This window comes from Myotis davidii, unplaced genomic scaffold (genome assembly GCF_000327345.1).
Source record: "Myotis davidii unplaced genomic scaffold, ASM32734v1 scaffold590, whole genome shotgun sequence".
Classification (NCBI taxonomy): domain Eukaryota; kingdom Metazoa; phylum Chordata; class Mammalia; order Chiroptera; family Vespertilionidae; genus Myotis; species Myotis davidii.
The window spans coordinates 543203-550564 of NW_006282381.1; positions in this window are offsets into that span (position 1 = coordinate 543203).

Genomic DNA, 7362 nt, shown 5'->3' on the forward strand with positions numbered 1-7362 from the left:
CTGCAGGTGCTGGGTCACTGCCCAATGGGCTCACACAGCCCAGGCCGGTTGGGGAAGTCACATGGGCCTCTCCTGTGGGGAATGCCTCACCCCCTAGTTTCCAGCCTGCGCCCTCTTACACCCGCCTTCTCACAGTGAGGTCCTGGGCCGGAGACACCGCATCACCTGAAACTGGTTAGAAATGCAAGCTCCCGGCCCCAGCCCAGCTATGACGTCAGACTGGGAGCCGCACCTGTTTTCCAAAGCCCCCAGGTGTCTCCCATGCCCGCTCACCGCTGCTTCAGACCAACCGCGCAAGACAAAACCATTGTCCAGGTTGCTCTGAGGGGCAGGTCTGACGCTGCCAGGGTCCCAGAACCTCAGGATCACCCATGGGGTTCAGGCCCCTGCCTCTGAGACCTGGGCCTCCTCCTTGCTCAGGGAGCTGCTTCTTAGGGGGCTGCTTCTCTTCCCCCCAACTTCCCTGGATGGTCCCGTGACCATGAGGGGAGCCCCACGGACTCCTGGAGGCTTCCTGTCCTGGGCCTGAGCTCAGCAGCCCCAGACTTCCCGGGGAGGAGGAGGTGGCCGCCCCAGTCCCTGCCGCCTAAGCTGGCCTGGATCTCGACCTCCTGACCTCCCCAGGCCTCTTCCAAACTTGACCCCACCTGCTTTGCTTCAAACCACAGCCCATAAAGCCCTCCCAGCACTTGATCCATCAAAGAGAACTGTTTCGCCACCAGGGACCTCTGGAGGAATTTTGGCCATCCCAAAACACACACACACACACACACACACACCAAAACACACACACACACACACACACACACACACACTGTTCTCAATAAAAAGTTACCTTCTCTAGGGCGGCGTTTCCCAAACTTCTTCACTCTCTCATTCTCATATTATTGCTCAAGCCACTTTCCGTCTGTCCTATAGGCACCTAAATATTTTTTTTCATTAAACTTTTTGAGGTATTTGTAGATTCCCATGCAATTATAAGATAGGATACAAAGCATAGAGGGGATAAAGGGTGATGGGAAAAATAAAATGATAACGTTCTAGTCCCTCCAGTGGTCACACGTCGCAAAACCTGAGTACAATATCACAGCCCAGATATTGACATTGAAACGGTCAAGATATTGAACATTTTCATCATCACAAAGTTGCCCTTTTACATCCATACCCACTTCCCTCCCACTCTCACACCTCCTTAACCTCTGGCAACCGCTCCTCATTTGTAACATCGATTTGGTCATTGGTAACATTTTTTCAAATGTTATAAAATTGGAGTCATAAGTGTGTAATCTTTGGGGGCTTCGCTTTTCTGCACTCAGCATAATTTTTTGGAGGTTCATCCCAGATGTCACATGTATCAATAGTTCATTCCTTTCCTTGCCGAGCAGTATTGCATGGTATGGATGTACCACAGTGTGTTTATTCGTACACCCATCGAAGGACATCTGGGTTGTTCCCGGTTTGGGGCTATTATGAGTAAAACTGCTATAAACACTCAAGTACAGGTTTTTATGTGAGCATAAGTCTTGACTTACTGGGTCCTATGGTCAGTGCATGTTTAGTGAAAACACTGCCAAATTGTTTTTCCAGAGTGGCCATACCATTTTACGTACCCACCAGGAATGGATGAGCGATCCAGTTACTTCACACCCTCACCCACATTTGTTATTGTCACTATATTTTTTTTCCAGCCTTTCTGATCAGCATGTGGTGATATTCCTCCGTGGTTTTAACTGGCATATCCCTAATGGCTAACGGTGTTGAACATCCTTTTGTGTGCTAATGTGCCACAGGTGTATCTTCTTCAGGGCAATATTTCTTCATGTCTTTTGCCCATGTCCTCATCTGAGTACAGTCTTTGCTTTTTTTACTATTGAGTTTTGAGAGTTCTTTGTCTATTCTAGGGACTAGTCCTTTTTTCAGATATGTGGTTTACAAACGTTTTCTCCCAGTCCGTAGCTTTGTTTTTCATCCACCTAACAAGGTCTTTCACTAAGCAGACATTTTTCATTTCAAGGAAGTCCAAATGATCAGTTTTTCCTTTTATGGATTGGGCTTTCGGTGCCATGTGTACGAATTCTTTGCCCAAACCTTGATCCTACAGATTTTCTCCTATGTTTTATTCTAAAAGTTCTATAGTTTTATGTTTTATATTTAAAGCCTGTGATCCCTTTGGAGTTACACTTTGTCTGAGGTGTGAGGTGTAACTTGGGTTGGTGTTGTGTTTTTTGTTTTGTTTTGTTTCTTTTTGTTTGGCCTATGGATGTGCAATTGTTCCGGCACCATTTGTTGAAAAGTCTCCCTTTCTCCCATTGAAATGCTTGTGCAGCTTTGTCAAAAGTCATTTGGGTCTGCCCTAGCCAGTTGGCTCAGTGGATAGAATGTCAGCTTGTGGACTAAAGGGTCTTGGGTTCGATTCCGGTCAAGGGCACATGCCCAGGTTGCGCGGGCTCAATCCCCAGTGGGGGCATGCAGGAGGCAGCCAATCCATGATTCTCTCTCATCATTGATGTTTCTAGCTCTCTCTCCCTCTCCCTTCCTCTTGGAAATAAAAAATATATATTTTAAAAAAATCACTTGGGTCTATTTTGGGTTCTCTGTTCTGTTCCATTGACTTATGTGTCTATCCCTCTGCTAAAAGCACCCGGTCTTGGTTGTAAGTTATGAAATCAGGCAAAACGACCCCTCCCACCTTATGCTTTTTCAAAATCGTTTTAGCTAGTTTAGTTCTGTTGCCTTTCCATTTACATTTTAGAATCATCAATATACTTAGAAAATCTTGCTAGGATTCCGATAGAAATTACATTAGACTTATTTACCAGTTTGAAGAGAATTGACATTTTTACTATTTGAGTCTTTGATTTCTTTCATCAGCATGAATGTAGTTTCATGCAAGTCCTACAGACGTTTTGCTAGATGTATACCCAAGAATTTAAATCAATTTTGGCAAATTTAAATGCTATTATATTTTTAACTTTGCTATGCATGTGTACATTGCTAGTGTATAGAAATAAATGTTTTTGTATGTTTATCTTGTACTTTGCAACCTTGCTGAACTCTTATTAGTTCTAGGAGTTTGGGGATTTGGGAGTAGATTCCTTGAGATTTTCTACATAATCATGTCATCTAGAGTATTCTTTCTTCCTTTCCTATCTGTATGTATTTTAGTTGCTTTTCTTGCCTTATTGCAGTGGCTAGAGCTTTCAGCACTATCTATACTAATAAAAGGGTAATATGCTAAATAGACCAGGAGACCTTCTGGGAGACCTTTTAGATGTTCTTCCAGACAAAGCCATGGTGGCGTGGTCAAGGCAGAGGCGGTTAGGGGCGGGCGATCAGGCCAGGAGGGGAGGGCAGTTGGGGGTGATCAGGACGGCGGGGGTGGGAGAGCAGTTGGAGGAGGGCGGGCCGGTAGGGGAGGGCAGTTGGAGACGATCAAGCCGGCAAGGGGAGCAGTTAGGCGTCAATCAGGCTGGCGGGGGAGTGGTTAGGGGGTGATCAGGCTGGCAGGCAGAAGTGGTTAGGGGCAATCAGGCAGGCAGGCAGGTGAGCAGTTGGGAGCCAGCAGTCCTGGATTGTGAGAGGGATGCCGATTGGAGAGGGTGCAGGCTGGGCTGAGGGACACCCCACTACCTCAAATTCGGTGCACTAATTTCATGCACCGGGCCACTAGTGTTGAATAAAAGTAGTAAGAACTGTCATACTTGTCTTGTTCTTGATCATAGGGGAAAAGCATTCCATTTCTTGAGTGGAGTGTTCTATCAATACCAATTACACCACCTGTTACCTGGTGGGGTTGTTGAGTTCTCCTATATTTTTGGTGATTACCTAGTTGTTCTATCAATAGTTAAGAGAGGGGGGTTGATCCTTCCAACCATGATTGTAAATTTGTCCATTTCTCCTGCAATTCTAACAGTTTTTTGTTTCACATATATTGTAGTTCTGCTGGTTGGTGCATACCCATTTAGGATTGCTATGTCTTCTTGATAGAGTGTCCTTTTATTATCATATACGATCCCTCTCTGTCTCTGTAATTTTCTTTCCTCTGAAGTCTAGTCACTCCTGCTTTCCTTTAGTGCTTGATTAATGCTTACATGATATATCTTTTTCCATTCTTTGATTTTTAATCTACCTGTATCATTATATCTGAAGTGAATCACTTGGAGATAACATAGGGTTTTTTTTCCTTTTTTTCCCCATATAGGTTTTTTTTTTTTTTAAATGTCATGCTTTTTAAACCCAATCTGCCAATATCTATCTTTTACTTGGTATATTTAGACCATTTGCAATGACTATAATTCTTGACATGGCAGAGTTTCAATCTACCTTTTATTTTTTGTTTTCTGTTTGTTCTCTGTTTTTCATTTCTGTGTTTTCTTTTTTTCTGCCTTCCTGTAAGCTACCTAAACATTTCTTGGAATTCCATTTGATTTACCTATTTTGGTTTTTAGTGCATCTATTTGTATAGCTTTTTAGTGGTTGCTCTAGGTACTATATTATGTCTACATAACTTTTCACAGCCTACTGGCGTGATAATTTTGCCAGTTTGAGTGAAGGAGAGAAATCTTACCTCCCTTTAGGTCTCTTGGCCTTCCCAAATTGATAATATAATTGTCTTTAAGATTTGCTCTCTACACATTTAGAACCACATCAGATAGCATGGCCATCTTTGCTTTAACTATGGAACATAATTTAGAGAATTCAAGAGGAGAAAGCAAGCCTATTGTATTTAACCATATTTTCTCTTCCCATGTTCTTTCACCTCTTCTAATGTTCCATGGCTCCTTTTATAGTTTCCTGTGTTTGTAGAATTTCTTTTAGTCGTTTTTTAAGAGTACATTCTCTTAGTTTTCCTTCATCTGAAAATTTCTTTAGGAATGAACCTGAAGAACATTTTCACTGAGTGTGGAAAAGAACTGTCAGCATTTTTTAAATATTGTCTCACTTCCTCTGGCCTCCATGGTCTCTGGTACGAAGTCTGCCGTTATTGAAATTATTTCTCCCCTATATGTAAGGTGCTGTTTTTCTCTGGTTGCTTTCAATGCTTTTCTCTTTATCTTCAGTTCTCAGAAGTTTAATTATAATGTGTCTTGGAGTGGATCTCTTTGGGTTGTCTTCTTTGGGATTTATTCAACTTCTTGGATCTGTAGCTTTACAGCCTCTATCCCATGTGGGAAGTGTTCAGCCATTACTTCAAGTACTTTTCTGGCCCTGCCCTCTTTCCCCTCTCCTTCAAGGACCCTGGTGACACAAACATTAGATCTTTTGTTATAGTCTCACAAGCCCCTGAAGCTCTTCGAGTCCTCCCACCTCCCACCCCTACCCGCCCCCCTACTACCCCCAGTCTATTTTCTCTCTGTTGTTCAAACGCGACAATTTCTATTGTTCCATCTTCCAGTTCACGGATTCTTTCCTCTGTCTCCTTTATTCTGCTATTGAGCCTGCCCGCTGAGCTTTCAATTTCAGTGATTGTATTTTTCAGTTCTAAAATTTCCATTTGGTTCTCTCTACACCTCCTGTGCGTTTGCTGAGGATTTGTTTTCATTTGCTTTGTAATTGCTCACTGAAGCATTTTTATCATGGCTGGTTTAAACTCTTGGTCAGAGAACTCTAACATCTCTGCCATCCTCATGTTGGAATCCATTGGTTGTCATTTTTTCATCCGATTTGAGGTCTTTCCGATTCTTGATACGAGTGGTTTTTCAAAATCTGGACATTTTCCTATCAGGAGACTCCAGGTCTTGTTTCAGCCTTCTGTTTGGTTCTGCACCAGCAGGGGCAGGGGGGCGCCACCTGGTTACAGCCAGGGGAGGGAGAAGTCCAGGCTTTCTCCGTGGCCTCTGCTGACACCTGGTAGGGGCAGCCTCATCCCTACGGGGCAGGGGTGTTCTCTGCTGACTCCACAGTGGGGGTGGCCTCATTGCCCACATTGCCTGACTCTCCGCTAGACCCGCTCTGACACCCCTGCTGTAACGGTGTTTCCCAAGCCCCAGCCATGCCAGCCACTTAATGATTTTTGCCAGGTTCCAGCACCTCCTGTGCTATTATTTGCTGAATATATTTCTTCTTTAAATCACCTCACATGTTTCTATTTGCCTCGAGAACGAGCCACATAAATAAAACACCTTGAAAATAAAATAAATGCATGACACGTGTGCTGGCGAATATTGCTCGCCCGAAAAGCTCTAAGGCTTTTGTTAAAAAGGAGTTGAGCAAGTGCTGCGCCCACACTGCCACCTGGCTGAGGCTCTCTCCTCAAGAACGGGGTCAGAGGGTGGGAAGAAAAATGAGTAGGGAATCGCTTTCTCACAGTTCGCCTCATGTCCGCCCGGAACGTCTTGTGGAGTGTGACCCACACCATTCTACTGACCATGGTGGTGGTGGTGTGCGTCCATTCTTGGGGAAACACCGTTCAAGCCTATTGAACCTCACGGTAGCAATCCAGGGTAGCCACCACAAAACCCATTTCACAGATAGAAAAACTGAGGCCAGTAAGTAGCAGAATCTGTCCACGATGATGCAGCCATGCCAGGACTTGAAGAGGAGACTGTGGAGCCTCTGTTTCTTGGGGCCTTGACATAACCTAGAAGGACAGGGATCCCCAGTCTGTGTCCATCCCCCACGGGGCCTCCTGCCAGGTCCTCACTCCCCCCCACCTCCCTCCTCTGCTCTTCACAGAGCGGAGTCCCTGGGATCCCACGTAAAGAATCCCAGGCAGCCCCACCCCATCACAGCCATCAAACTGGTGGTGGATTCTTTTCAATGGCTGTTGGTGAGAAGTTAGCCTTTGTGAGAGCCCAGGGCCCTCCGCTGCCCGGAGCACTGAGGTCTGGGCCCGTTTGTCCGTGAGGATGAGACCCTGAACTGTCTCCCTCCCCCCAGCTCAACAGTGACACAAACCAGCCTCCAGGGAACCGTCACATCAAAGGACTGACCCCGAGCGGGTGCAGAGGAAGGAGATGGGGCCCTCTTGCTCCCTCTGCTTCCTCCAGAGGCGGCTGGGGAAGGGGCGATTTCCGAGGGATGCAGAGAGCAGCTCTCAGGAAGGAGGGGCATCCAGCCCTGGCACCTCCCAGGGCACAGTGCTCTCTGGGCTGCTGTCCTGAGTGCAAGTGTGATGTGTGCTATGCGGACAGCAGGCCTGGCGAGTGTTCCCCGGACAGGCATGCCAGCCAGCAGCCTTCCCTCCGTCGCCGACTCACTGATTCAGTCAACAAACATCGGAGCACCGCTCTGTGCCCAGGCACTGAGCACTGCGGACGCTGTGGTTGACAAGAGCAACCTGTGCCCTTGAGTCCACGGGCTAGTGACAGTGACAGGCATCGACCTAAGAACCCCACGGCTGCAGGTGCAACTGTGCGAAGG